At 38.2% G+C, this 14,146-nt stretch overlaps 1 protein-coding gene and 1 long non-coding RNA gene across 5 annotated transcripts in view; both read left to right on the forward strand.

The window, feature by feature from the left end:
- DDX10 (DEAD-box helicase 10) overlaps positions 1–14,146 on the forward strand; it is a 342,707-nt gene that overhangs the window by 171,179 nt on the left and 157,382 nt on the right. The window lies entirely within an intron of this gene.
- LOC126936214 (uncharacterized) lies at positions 4,390–13,656 on the forward strand. Its single transcript, XR_007719393.1, has 2 exons — positions 4,390–5,567; positions 5,881–13,656. It is a non-coding gene; the product is annotated as an uncharacterized LOC126936214 (long non-coding RNA).

Genomic DNA, 14,146 nt, shown 5'->3' on the forward strand with positions numbered 1-14,146 from the left:
TTCTTCCTTTGTAGTATCTTATCTGTAACTTTGTTTCTGTCTTGTCATCATGAGAATAAGGTAGCAAAGGATTTTTAAAATTCTTTACTTCACTCAAGTGCATGCCTATGTATTTAAACTCTCTGCCCTGGTGACTTTGGAGACTCTTGCTTGAAAACCATTGTAAATGCTGTATTCTTTAGATCTTTTATTATCTTGATGACTAGCAAACATTTATGGAACACGCACTATGTAACATGTTTTGTTTTCTCATTGTTACTATTTAGCTTTGGAGTAAACTTGTGATGTAGTAACTTGGGAGTGAGTTTTATTTGTGATCCATAAAATTTTTAACAAAACGATATGGAAGAAATTGTAGTTTAATGAATGTTGCGGTTTTTGAGATTAAGTTGTAATAAGCCGGGAAAGTGCTGTGTCATATTAGGAAGGATCATCATTTCATCACAGTATTTCCTGCACAATGCCTGGTACATAGTTAACATGCCTTGAGTATTTGAAGGGCTGACTGAGTGACTGAGTACTGTTACACAGGATTGGTAGAGTAATTAACTGGCTGGACTGGTGTGCAGCCATCAGGACTTTAGGTGGCTTGTTGATTAAAAACTTTCAGGTTGGCTTTAAGAGTATGGAAAACTTAATTATTTTGAGAGCCCTTTTTATTAAGTAATAGATGCTAATTGATGTCTTTTAAGTGGTTGTTGGGGCAAGGGACTCTTCCACTTTTGGGGTACCAGCTGTTTCAGCTCTTATATCGGAGAATCAAAAGAAAAAGCAGTAGTAGGCACTAAGCGATGTGGGTCTCATCATACATATCGCCAGTTATCTTTGGCATCTTCATATGATTTCAGCTGCCAGTAAACAATTCATCTCTGGACTTACCTTACTGATTATTGTAAGTCAGGTTCAGGATTACTTGTTTTATACTGAGATGCTTTTGGAGAAAAGGCAGTATAAAAGTGCATCTGTGCTAAGGAAATTCATTTTCTCCAATGAAGTAGAAGTCAGATTTCATGTTCCTCTGGGACCAAACAATAAAACCCTGTCTCCTTTCCAATTCCAATAAAGGTATTCAGGCATCGGAGACTTGATAACATGCAATGAGTATAAGACGTTGATTACTATGAGGAGAGGAAGGTGGAAAAGATTAGACTGCCTTCACTGAGATCCACTGGCAGCATTAGCACCTACAGTGGAGATAAGGTTGTCTCCTCGGCCGGGCGCGGTGGCTCAAGCCTGTAATCCCAGCACTTTGGGAGGCCGAGGCGGGTGGATCACGAGGTCAGGACATCGAGACTATCCTGGCTAACATGGTGAAACCCCGTCTCTATTAAAAATACAAAAAACTAGCTGGGCGTGGTGGCGGGCGCCTGTAGTCCCAGCTACTTGGGAGGCTGAGGCGGGAGAATGGTGTGAACCCGGGAGGCAGAGCTTGCAGTGAGCCGAGATCACGCCACTGCACTCCAGCCTGGGAGACACAGTGAGATTCCGTCTCAAAAAAAAAAGGTTGTCTCCTCTTACTTTTTAGGAGTCAGTCCCAGAGAGATGTGCTTTATGCCCTAGCAGTTCACAACTGCAAATTTCAAACTGTTTTTAGTTTTCCTACTTAAACTCTGCTATTTTATCACTTGTCCTTTATTCATCCTGTTACAAATACCCTTTACTTAGCTTTTTCCTTGCTGAATTAACTCATGATTTAGTACATTAAGAGTTGTTTTATATGACGAACTGCCTATACAATCCTGGGCATATATAGTTGACTCTTGAATAACATAGGTTTGAACCGTGAGAGTCCACTTAAATGTGGATTTTTTTTTTCCCAATAAAAGTAACCCCAAGTGTGCCTGCCTCTCCTGCCTCCCCTTCCACCTCCTCCACTTCTTCTGCCTCTCCTACCCTGAGACAGACCTGCTCTTCTTCCTCCTTCTGTTCAGCCTACTCAGTGTGAAGACAACCAGGATGAAGACCTTTATAATGATCCACTTCCACTTGGTGAATAGTAAGTATATTTTCTCTTCCATATGACTTTCTTAATAACATTTTCTTTTCTCTAGCTTACTTTATGGTAAGAATGTGATATATAATACATGTAACAAAATATGTGTTAATCTGTTTGTTATTGATAAGACTTCCAGTCAACAGTAAGCTATCAGTGGTTAAGTTTCTGGAGAGTCAACATGTGGATTTTTGACTGCCTGTCCATGATGGTGGTCAGCGCCTCTAAACCCTGCGTTGTTAAAGGGTCAGCTGTGTATCTGTGGCTTCCAAAGTGAGGAGCAGGATGTTCCTTTGGGATAAAAGAAAGAATTCGATTTTTCTATCTATACATTTGTCTTGAGAGGAGAAAAGGTTTTCTCTTGTTTATTAGTTGGGTTAACACTGTCACTCTTGTGTCATGTCAAGTGGACATTTGTTATTATATACAATATGAGAAGTATCCTGAGGAAGAGTGGGAGTTGGTGAAACAGAAGAGTTTATATTGGTATCCTGACTTATTTGTTGGCTTTCTGCATATTGCAGCGTATTTTGTCTTGTGGTCTGGTTATCTTAAACATCCAAATTTTGTGGTTATCTTTGATGTAATAAGAGCATACTTGAGGTCACAAAGTCTAAGATTAAGCTATATTTCTACCTCAAGTACAATTTAAGACACTTGGAACACTATTCACTTTTCCAACTCAAATGTTACTGCATTCAATATTTTGGTTTCATTTTTTAAAGTACTTCCAACATTAGTTGTCATCCTCCTCCTCAGATAGCAATGCTTATAAAATATATATGTTATAAAAATACAGCTATACATTTACTATTTGCTCATCTTTTTTTGCCTCATTTTAAAAATGGCGTTTTGATTTTTAATATGGTATTTTAAAATACCATATTTTAGTAGTTACTTCAGTGAGGGTATGCTTTGTTTTTGTTTTGCTCTGAAATGTTGATTGGGTATGACAGTTATCTTTGTTAATCTGAAAATATCATTCCATTGTCTTCTGGCATATGCCGTAGCTTGGACTCGTCTAATTGTCATTCTCCTGAAGTAATTTGAATTTCTGATTGCATTTAAAATTTTGTATGCATAGTCACTGATTGGGATTCATATTTCTTGTGTCTGAGGATTCACCTCTTTCATCAGTACTGGAAAATTATCAACTTTTTTTTTTCCCTTCACGACTTGAACTTGGTATGTTGCCTTTTATTTTGTTGATGTTGTGTAATCTCTTTTTCGTATTTTTTATTCCTTTATTTCTCTGCTTTCTTCTGTTTAATTGCTCAGATTCCTCTTCTAGTTCATCTCTGATGTCTTTTTCTGTATATGATTTATGGTTTTAACCCAACCATTGGTGTTTAAATTTCAATGCCGCCCATTTTTCTTGCAGTAAGTTATATTTGATTCTTTTTCTAATCTGCTCTTAAAAAAAAGTACTATCTCATTTTTGGATTCTGATTTATTCTTATATGTTTAGTAAATGTTAAACTTATTTTGTAGTATCTGTCACATAATTCTGTTATCTAAATGTCTTGGAAGTATAAACTCCTGTGTTTTGTGTATGTTGACTTTCACAATGATGGGTTGTTAACGTTTTTTTGTGTGTAATTTTAGGTTATGAACTCATCCTTAGACTGCTTCCCACTGTGGGAATTTTGTGTGGTCTAGTTTGAAAACATGTCCTTCCAGGTCCTGTTTTTCATTTGCTTACACTTTTTAGTCTCAATAACCCTGTAAACTCTCAAATTATTGAGGGGTCCCAAAGAGCTTTTGTTTCTGTATGTTTTACCTATTGATACTTACTATATTAGACATTAACATTGAGATGTTTATTCAATATTTGTTAATTTAAATAATAAACTCATAACATGCTAGCATAAAACAGTTAATGAAAAATAACTGTCTCAAAAAAATTTAGTGAGAAAGTTACAGCATTAGTTTTGCAAAACTCTTTAACGTCTGGCTGAAGAGTTGAAAACAGCAGGATTCTAATAACAGCTTCAGAGTTCAATCTGTTGCAACATGTTTCTTTGAAAGGTATTAAGAAAATCTGGCCTCACACAGATATGTGGTGGGAAAAGGAGGAGTGTTTTTATTTATTCATTCATTCATTTGAATTTTTGTGGGTACATAGGTGCATATATTTGTGGGGTACATGAGATGTTTTGATACAGGCATGTAATGTGAAATTGACATATTATGGAGAATGGGCTATCTAGTCCCTGAAGCATTTATCCTTTGAGTTACAGACAATTTGATTACATACTTTAAGTTATCTAAAAATGTACAATTACTATTGACTGTAATCACCCTATTATGCTATCAAATAGTAAGTCTTACTCATTCTAACTACTTTTTTTTTTGTATTCATTAACCATCCCACCTCCCACCCCCGCACCAACCACCCCCCCCGCCACCCTTCCCAATCTCTGGTAACCATCCTTCTAGTCTCTATGTCCATGAGTTCAATTGTTTTGAGTTTTAGATCCCGCAAATAAGTGAGAACATGCAATGTTTGTCTTTCTGTGCCTGGCTTATTTCGCTTAACATAATGATCTTCCGGTTCCATCCATGTTGTGACAAATGACTGGATATCATTTTTTTTTTTATGTCTCACTAGTACTCCATTGTGCATATGTACCTCATTTTTTAAAAAATCCATTCATCTGTTAATGGGCACTTAGGTTGCTTCCAGATCTTAGCTATCGTAAACAGTGTTGCAACAACCATTGGGAGTGCAGATATCTCTTTGATGTATTTCCTTTCCTTGGGGTGTATACCCAAAACAGTGGGATTGTTGGATCATATGGTAGCTCTGTTTTTGGTTTTTTTTGTGGAGTTTCCAAAGTGTTGTCCATAGTGGTTGTGCTAATTTACATTCCCACCAACAGTGTACAAGGGTTCCCTTTTCTCCACATCCTAATCAGCATTTGCTATTGCCTGTTGTTTGGATAAAAGCCATTTTAACTGGGGTGAGATGATAGCTCATTGTAGTTTTGATTAGTATTTCTCGGATGATTAGTGATGTTGAGCACCTTTTCATATGCCTGTTTTCCATTTGCATGTCTTCTTTTGAGAAATGTCTATTTAACTCTTTTGCTCATATTTTGATCAGATTATTAGATTTTTTTCCTATAGCGTTCTTGAGCTCCTTTTATATTCTGGTTATTAATCCTTTGTCAGATGGGCAGTTTGCTGATGTTTTCTCCCATTCTGTGGGGTGTCTCTTTATTGATTGTTTCCTTTGCCATGCAGAAACTTTTTAACTTGATGGAGGGTTATGAGAAGGAGACTTTTGTTCTGGATTAGATGTTACGGAATCAGTGGGATGGTTCTCTTATTGTTTATCTTAATGAGTCTTGTATTTCAGGAGAAAGGAATAAATGGAGGCTATAGCTTTAATTGGTATGGAAGTTGTGGTTGTTATTATTAGCTAGGAAAGGTGGATATTTGGTTATTTTTGTGGTTTGGGCAATGTTGACATGTTTGCTTGTTTTTGTCTTGATCCATCATGGTCAGTAGTCTTGTCTGATGTTGATGTTCTTCTAACAGGAGGACATCAAGTCTTTGCTGTGAGGGTCAGGTCTTTTTTTTTTTTTTTTTTGAGACGGAGTCTCGCTGTGTCGCCCGGGCTGGAGTGCAGTGGCCGGATCTCAGCTCACTGCAAGCTCCGCCTCCGGGGTTTACACCATTCTCCTGCCTCAGCCTCCCGAGTAGCTGGGACTACAGGCGCCCGCCATCTCGCCCGGCTAGTTTTTTGTATTTTTTAGTAGAGACGGGGTTTCACCGTGTTCGCCAGGATGGTCTCGATCTCCTGACCTTGTGATCCACCCGTCTCGGCCTCCCAAAGTGCTGGGATTACAGGCTTGAGCCACCGAGCCCGGCCTGAGGGTCAGGTCTTAGCAACATCAGGGCTTTGCTAATGGAACTGGTTTTGTAGCCTTTAGGCTGCTTTGTTTTTTTCATTGTAGTTTGTTCATTGTTCTTGCATGTAAAGATGGTGCCCAGCAAAAAGATTGTAGTTGATCTTGTTTTTCCTCAAGTGTTTTTCCTCAAGGGAACTATTAAACTTCACTATGCAGCAGAAGTGCTTTATGTGTAGTTGCCAGGTGGTCACACAGAGTGTTAAAAAGACTAGTGGTGGGTTGAATAATGTCTCCCGCAAAAGATACATCCATGCCCTAATCATCGCAACCTACGAATATTACCTTAATTGGAAAAAGGGTTGTTGCAGACATAATTAAAAATCTTGAGATGAGGAGGTGATTTTGGATTATATTAGGTAGGCTCTAAATCTAATGACAAGTGTCATGATGGGAGAGAGACACACAGGGAAGACACAGAGGCCGAAGGGGAGAAGACACAGAAGAAGAGGAGGCAGTGCGATCATGGGGGCAGAGATTGAAGTGATGTGGGTACAAACCAAGGAATGTCTGGAGCCACCAAAAGCTGAAAGAGGGAAGGAATTGGTTCTCCCCTAATAGCCTTTGGCAAGGACTGTGGCTTTGCTAGCGATAGTTGGATTTTGGGCTTCTGGGTTCTAGAACTCAAAATAAATGCCGTTGAAAAGCCATGAAGTTTGTGGGAATTTCTCATGGCAGCCTACAGGTCTGTGGCCTGTTAGGAACCAGGCCACACAGCAGGAGGTGAGCGGCAGACGGGTGAGCGAGCATTACTGCCTGAGCTCTGCCTCTTGTCAGATCAGCAGTGGCATTAGATTCTCATAGGCGCTTGATCCCTATTGTGAACTACACATGTGGGGGATCTAGGTTGTATATCCTTATGAGACTCTGACCATCCCCTCTCTGTGGAAGCATTGTCTTCCACGAAAATAGTCCCTGGTGCCAAAAAGGTTAGGGATTGTTGTTAAGGTACCAGCAGTTTAACCCAAGATTGCTTTTGTATCATAATTGAAAATGTCAGTATGGTAAAACGTTGGTATTATTGTGAACATAGTTTTGACCACGCAGACTTCTTAAAAGGGTATTTGAAGAACCTGAATAGAAAATGAACTTTCTTCTTTGAGACTCTTTGGAATACAGGATATAGTAACTACTTTCTCACTGCCAACTCAGATATAAAATGTAGCAGAGTTCCTTTTGTTAATACATATGATATTTGTTGAATTAGAGCTTGTTACTTATTGTTATGAACTTATGATACTGGCATAAGTGAGGAGTAAGAATGGTTTCTCTCATCATTCGAGTAAAATCTACATGTAAGAGTAGATCTTTTAAGTGACAGAAAGCAAACTCAACCTTAACTTTGTTTTCTGCTTACTTAGCCAATTGGCTATTGATTTTAGAGATTTACCTGTCAAGGTGGCTGCACTTACTGTTGATGTCTTGTCTTTTGGTGATGTCTGCCTATCTACCTGTGTTCTTTAACTGCCATGATTCTCTCTTGAGAATAATAAATTTTTTTATTTATTGTTCTATTCTTCTACCAAATGATGTCTAGGAAATCCATGAGCCTTTTCTGTCCGTTTTCTGCTTCCCACTGTGTGTACAGACGTGGGCACATGCAACATACTCAAATGCACCTTTTACTTAGTTATCTAGTTGTCAGCTCTTCCTGGAATCGGATTCTATCATTGCAGAACTGTATTGATAAATTTTAATTTCCACAGATATTTAAGGGTTGGCATTAGTCTACAGCCAAATTGAGGACAAAATATAGTAAGGGCATTTAATTTGTATCTTAGAGTTCCCTATAAAAAGGAATGTAAAACTTACTAATGTTTTAAAAAAACTCATTTAATTGCTTCGAAGTGTACCATAGTGCTGAGAAGGGAGACCTAGCCCTTCAACTGCTAGTAGGAAGATGAATATTGGGTCCAGAGAAACATAAAAGATGTCTTGCTTGTATTAGATGAGATAGAAAATACTGGTTCCCAGAGACACACGAAGAATGGTGAGCTAGGAAGTGTGTCATAGCTGCAAGGCTGCATACATGAAATCACTTGGTGACTAGAGCAAAGTGTTCTTGGGACAAACTTCAACAACAAAAGCGAACTATTCCCAAACTAGTACTGTGTAAGCAGTAGACAACCAGAAAGAGAAATCAGGCTTGTTGTCTTACTTTCCAGTAAGGAAATGTGGAGTAACTGAATTGTTGCTGTATTCTGTTTACAATAAGGAAGTAAGTTTTGCCTTGGTTTATTGTACGTTGGAAAGTGAGAATCATTTGTTCATTGGCAGTGCGACTAGGCTGGCATCTTGTGGGCATTGCCCTTGGCAGGCACTTAGGTTGCAATTTTCTTTACACTGCTGAGTTATTTACCATTGTTCATCCTCTTAATGCAGTATACCATTTTGTTAACATCTGTTTGCTGTTATCTTTTGGTCCTTGGAGGCTTATACTTAAATTATTTCTTGCATGGTTTAAAATTTATCCCTTGCTGGAGGAAGTAGAGTTGGGTATACTCAGTACGCTATTTTTAGCCGGAAATATCTGCCTTGATTTAGCCCTTGGTTTTGAAACATACCTGAGGTATCTTTTTTTTCTTTCCTTCCAATTCCTGGAACCTGTACTAGAATACTTTAGAGAACATTGTTTGGCATTTCTTTTATCCCCTCCAAACCTGTAACCCTATAGTCTTTCTTATGCTGTATTCTGTGTTTTCCCCAGCCAAGAGGACTTTTCAGCTTTACTTTTTATAGCCTGTATGGTGGAGAAATACAGGCTGTTAAATATGCTGTTTCATACCGTTCTCTGGTATGCGTTGAGGATGGATTTGGGCACACATGCAGCCTCTCTCCTCTCCAGCAAAAATCACATACTGCTCATTGTTAAGAAATTCCTATCTCTGCTTTTAATGAGTTTCTAACTTGCTGGAACCAGAAGACATACCAGTTTATATGACTGGGTGGCTGGCAGCATATTGCCCTTTGGTAATTTGTAACAACTTTTCTTACTAGTCTGTGCTCTTGTTGAAAGGAATCACCACCAACTAGGTTTATGAGTGACACAGGCCATGGTGAAACATTTTCAAAACCTATTCAGAATTAGACATTTGCTTGTTTAAATGGTTGGTATTGCCAAATGCATCCTATTCTGAAAGAAGTGAAATAAATGTGAAAGCTGTCTTTAGCTCATTAGTGAAATGAAGGAAGCATTGTGAATATCAGGATGACTTGTCATGGGAAATTAAATGGAATTGAAAAAATGTTAATCTCAAATAGATTTTGCTCTGCATACTGACTTTTAAATGTGTCAGGTTTACATTGGCAGAAGGATCTATGAAGACTTTGACCTTCACAAGAAAGCACACAGTTATTTGACAATTGAGTGAATGTATTAAAAAAAAAAAAATGAGTGACATACCCGGCTGTTCAATTCAGGAGCTGGTGACGAGCTACCTGAAAAGAATAGAAAGGAAGAATTTATGCTAAGCCTTGGTATCTGAGTCAAGTTATGGAAACCTAAGTGTCTATTTGATTAATTGCATCATCTCAAAGCAATGCCTAACTATGCTGGTTAGCTCAGGTAGCATGTGAGAACAGGGAATGCGTGGACTTTCTCACTTTCCTTCCTCAATACTATTTAAAATTTAGATGTAACTATGATATCAAAAAAAAAGTGACTTCAGATACTTTTTCTCTATTTTTTTGTTACTTTCTCAGCATAAATCTGCATATTATTAGTACAATAAGTTAAATTTTTATTTTTTACATTTTAAAGCATACTTTACATGCAGCATAGCCACAGATTTTAAGCAAGTTTCTGTGCCCTTTCCAGCCCCATGTCCTCCTTCTATGTGACTATTATTTCATTGACCATAGCTTAGCTTTGCCTGTTTAATAACTCCATATAATCATACAACATGTATTATTTTTATGTGTGGTTTTTTTAGTTCAACGTAGTGTTTAAAAAATTCATTATGTTGGATGTATCAGTAGGTACTTCATTTCTGATGCTGCGTTGTATCCTGTCGTTTGAATATACAGCAGTATGTTTAGCTGTTCACTTGTATATGGACATTTGGGTTATTTCCAGATGTGTTGTGGTTTCACCATTAGTTTTGAGGAACACTCATCAGTCCTGGAAACTTTCTGGGATTTCAGTGGAAAATCCAAGGTGCCATCAAAGCTCTTCTAATTTGGTGGAACTCAGACTCCAAACTTTGTCTTCCTGTCAGTGAGGGTCAGCCGAAATCTCTTTTCTGCTCTTTCTTCCAACTATTATTTCTCTCTGAGCTCCTTGGAGTTTTGCCACTTGCATGTGCATTTCAGCTGTCAGCCAAGAATTTGAGGCGGGTTATACAGATATCTGAGCTACCCTTTCTGTGGCTCACTCTGTTTTGGGATTCGTAATTTCTAGATTCTCTGGGCCTGTGGTGCATGTTCTGACTCTTTAGACTAATAGATAGTGACTTTCTGTTTCAGTGCTAGCAGTCCAAACCAGGTAGCATGGGAGTGTCCTCAGGGAAAAAGTGGGTACGGTACATAGAATTCCAAAAATGGCCCCCCAAGATTCTGTATCCTAATCTTTGGCACCAGTAAATATAATATTACTCCCATGAGTATGTTAAATAATTAGTTGACGTTAAGATGGGGCACTATTTTGCTGGGCCCAACACTCACATGAGATCCTTTAAAAAATCTGAGGGTTTTCTGTGGCTGGTGGCAGAAGAGGAGCTCAAATTTGAGGCACAAGGAAGATTTGGCGTGTTGTTGCCGGGGCCTTTGTGAGAAGGTGGTCTAAAGAAACTGAGAGAGGTCCCTGGCTGACAGCCAGCAAGAAAATGGAGACTTCAGTCCTAAAACTGGAAAGGAAGTGGATTCTGCCAACAGCCTGAATGAGCTTGGAAGTCAAGTGTGATCCAGAGCTTCCAGGAGAGGACTTGGCTCAGCTGACATTTTGATTTCAGACTTGTGATAACCCTGAGCACAGAACTTGGCCATGCTATGCCAGCTTTCTGACTTAGAGAATTGGGAGTGAATAAATGGATATTAAGTGGCTAGGCTTGTGGTAATTTGTTATGCAGCCACAGAAAACTAACATAACAAGGATTTCCTGCAGCATGATTTTCTTCTTTCGTAAGGCTGTCCTTCAGTTTCTGCCTGATTTTGCTTATTCTCTAGTCCTTCAAATAGTAGTTTTATATATTCTTTGTTGGATTTGTAATTGTTGCTATGAGAATGTTTCATATAAATTATCCTGCCATTAGTTCTAGACAGCTAGAACTCTGTCTCCATGTAATTTGAGGGTTCTTTTTTCTTTTTCCTCTTTTCTTTTTCTTTCTTTCTTTTTTTGATGTGGTCTTGCTCTGTCACCCAGGCTGGACTGCAGTGACACCATCTCAGCTCATTGCAACCTCTGCCTCCCGGATTCAAGCGAATTCCAGCCTCCCGAGTAGCTGGGATTACAGGCACGTGCCACCACATCCAGCTAAGTTTTGTACTTTTAGTGGAGACGGGGTTTCACCATGTTGGCCAAGCTGGTCTCGAACTCCTGACTTCAGGTGATCCACCCACCTGGGCCTTCCAAAGTGCTGGGATTACAGGTGTGAGCCACTCATGCCTGGCCAAGGGTTCCTTTTTCACTTAGAAATTATTTACGTGAGCTTCATGTTAGTTGCGTAACATTTTATTGTTTTGGAGTACCATTTTCCTAATCTTAGCTGTTTGATTGTTTCTGAATTTTGCTGCAAAAAAGTTGCAGAGAGATCCTTGAAAGTTTTTTTTTTTTTTGGCTCTTTTGTTTCATTTACTTGGAGGTAAACTGGAACAAAATTCCTGAGTTAAAGGGATTAGAGAAAATAACAAAGCCTTTGGAGTGAGATGTGTTAGTATTTTGCCTTCCGGTATGCTACTTAACTGTCCGTGAGACTGTGGCAAGTTAGTTAACCTATTTTAGCCCCATTTTCTCCTTATGGGAAAGGATAAGAAAATCTATCCTTCATGGTTGATCAAGGATTAAACTATACAATTTTTAGAAAACATTGGCAAAGAAATGGACATTTAATGGTAGACGAGAAGATGAAGATAAGGACCATAGCTATCGATGTGTTTTGCCACCTTGCTTTCCAAAAGTAAAATGCCAATTTATGGTTGGGTTGCTTTCTTTAAATAGATCTTCTGAATAACTAATGAAACGGAGATGGCTACAAATAGAGCACAGGACAGGTTGACTGAAGTTAAAGAGGAAGGAACAGAGTTTAATATTTACATATCAGTTGTTGAGTCAGATCAGAGCTCCAAAAGGTTTGTAATTATTATTAATTATCGAGTTTGCACGTCTAAAGGAAATCCTTTTGAGATGACTTTAGAGGGGTAGTTTTTGGACTTTTTTTCTTCTCTGTGCTTCCATATAGGTGTAGTCTGTCTGTTTAGGCCAGAAAACACCTTTGCCTAGTTTGTTTCCAGTATAGCCATCATTTGAATAATCCAGAGTTCTAAGAATTCTATACTGGAGGTCCTTTTCAAGTGCTAATTGGATTGTAACTTTCCTAGTGTACCACATCCTCTATAAATATACTTGTCTTTGTGTCCTAAAGGATGCTATTTTATAACAACACATTGAAATAATAGGTTCTTAGTATTCTGCTTAAGCACTTTATTAATGTAGATGCTTAGGTTATATTGTTGCAGAATGTTTCTGTTATTGACAACTTGTTCTTTTTATTTGGATGGGGTAGTAAATAAAGGTACTTAATTTACATAAGCCTATTAAGTGAAATTCTCAAGAGGAATGAATCTTAAATGCAACTTACAATGTGGTGACAGCTGATTTACTTACAAGCTCGTTTAGTGGAATTGGACTAAATGAAAAAAACTTTATGCAGTAGTTTTTTAAATTTCAGCTTTTATTTTAAATACAGGGGATACACGTATATGATTGCTACATGGATATATATTGGACCTTTTAGTGAGCATAGTACCCAAGAGGTGGTTTTTCAGCCCACACTCTTTTCCTTCCTTCCCCTTTCTAGTCGTCTGCAGTGTCTCTTATTCCCATTTATGTCCATGTGTGCTCAGTGTTTAGCTCCCACTTACAAGTGAGAACATGTGGTATTTGGTTTTTTGTTGCTGTGTTATTTCACTTAGGTTTATGGCCTCCAGCTCCATCCATGTCGCTATAAAGGACATGTTTCATTCTTTTTTATGGTTGTGTCATATTTCATGGTGTATATGTACCATATTTTCTTTATCTGGTATACCATTGATGGGACCTGGGTTGATTTCATGTCTATGCTATCATGAAGAGCTTGGCATTGAATATTTCAGTGCATGTGTCTTTTTGGGATGATGATCTATTTTCCTCCGGGTATATACCCAGTAATGGGATTGCTGGGTTGAATGGTAGCTTTTACACAGTAGTTTTATAACATAATTGTTTGTTATATATGCCAAATAGTATTCATAATATTGAACTATATGAAGGGATTAGCTCCATTCCTATCAACCCCTTCGTTTCTCTCTTCTTAACCACAGAAGGTCAAAGAAGAAAGAGGTTTTGTTTTGTTTTTCAAAATGGTTCTACCAATTAATAGTTGAAATGCCTTTTTAAAAGAAACTAAAAGGCTGAGCTTTGGTTATCAGAGGTTCTAAAAAGTGTAGTTAAAACTGTAAACCAAAGAATCGCCCTCCCACCCCCATTGTTTCCTTTCTTGAAGGAACAATTTGCAGTTTTGGTTTTGTTTTGTTTTTCTGCTAGAAATAAAATTAGCAAGATAATGAATAGGACAACTGAATTGCTCTATTTTGAATTTCACTTTAAAAGTGTTAAAAATGCTTCTGTAACATTGTAAGTAAGGACTTTGTTTCCTTTGACCATTGGGAGTTAAGAGCACAGCCGTTGGAAGAGATTCTTCTGGGATATTCACCTTTCACCTCCACAGAAGTAAATTTTCTCCTTGAGAAGGCTGCTTGCAAATTCAGCTAATGCAGAGCATGGTGTTCATTTGTTTAAAGGCTTGCAGCCCTAGGGCACGGTTACAACATATCTGTTCTTCCAATTAATTTCTGACAAGCTCAGGTGATGACTTTGATATGTCAGATTGTATATGCTATAGGCCTTGGTTGCCTTAGAAACCATCTCTTTTCTTAGGTTTCTGCTTATGAATTGTAGTTCCCACAGGCAATTCTGCAGAGTATTTTCAGAATTGAATTTGGAGATAGAGGACCCTGTATTCTTCAGAGAAAACACAGCCTCAGT

This window comes from Macaca thibetana, chromosome 14, assembly GCF_024542745.1.
Source record: "Macaca thibetana thibetana isolate TM-01 chromosome 14, ASM2454274v1, whole genome shotgun sequence".
Taxonomy (NCBI): domain Eukaryota; kingdom Metazoa; phylum Chordata; class Mammalia; order Primates; family Cercopithecidae; genus Macaca; species Macaca thibetana.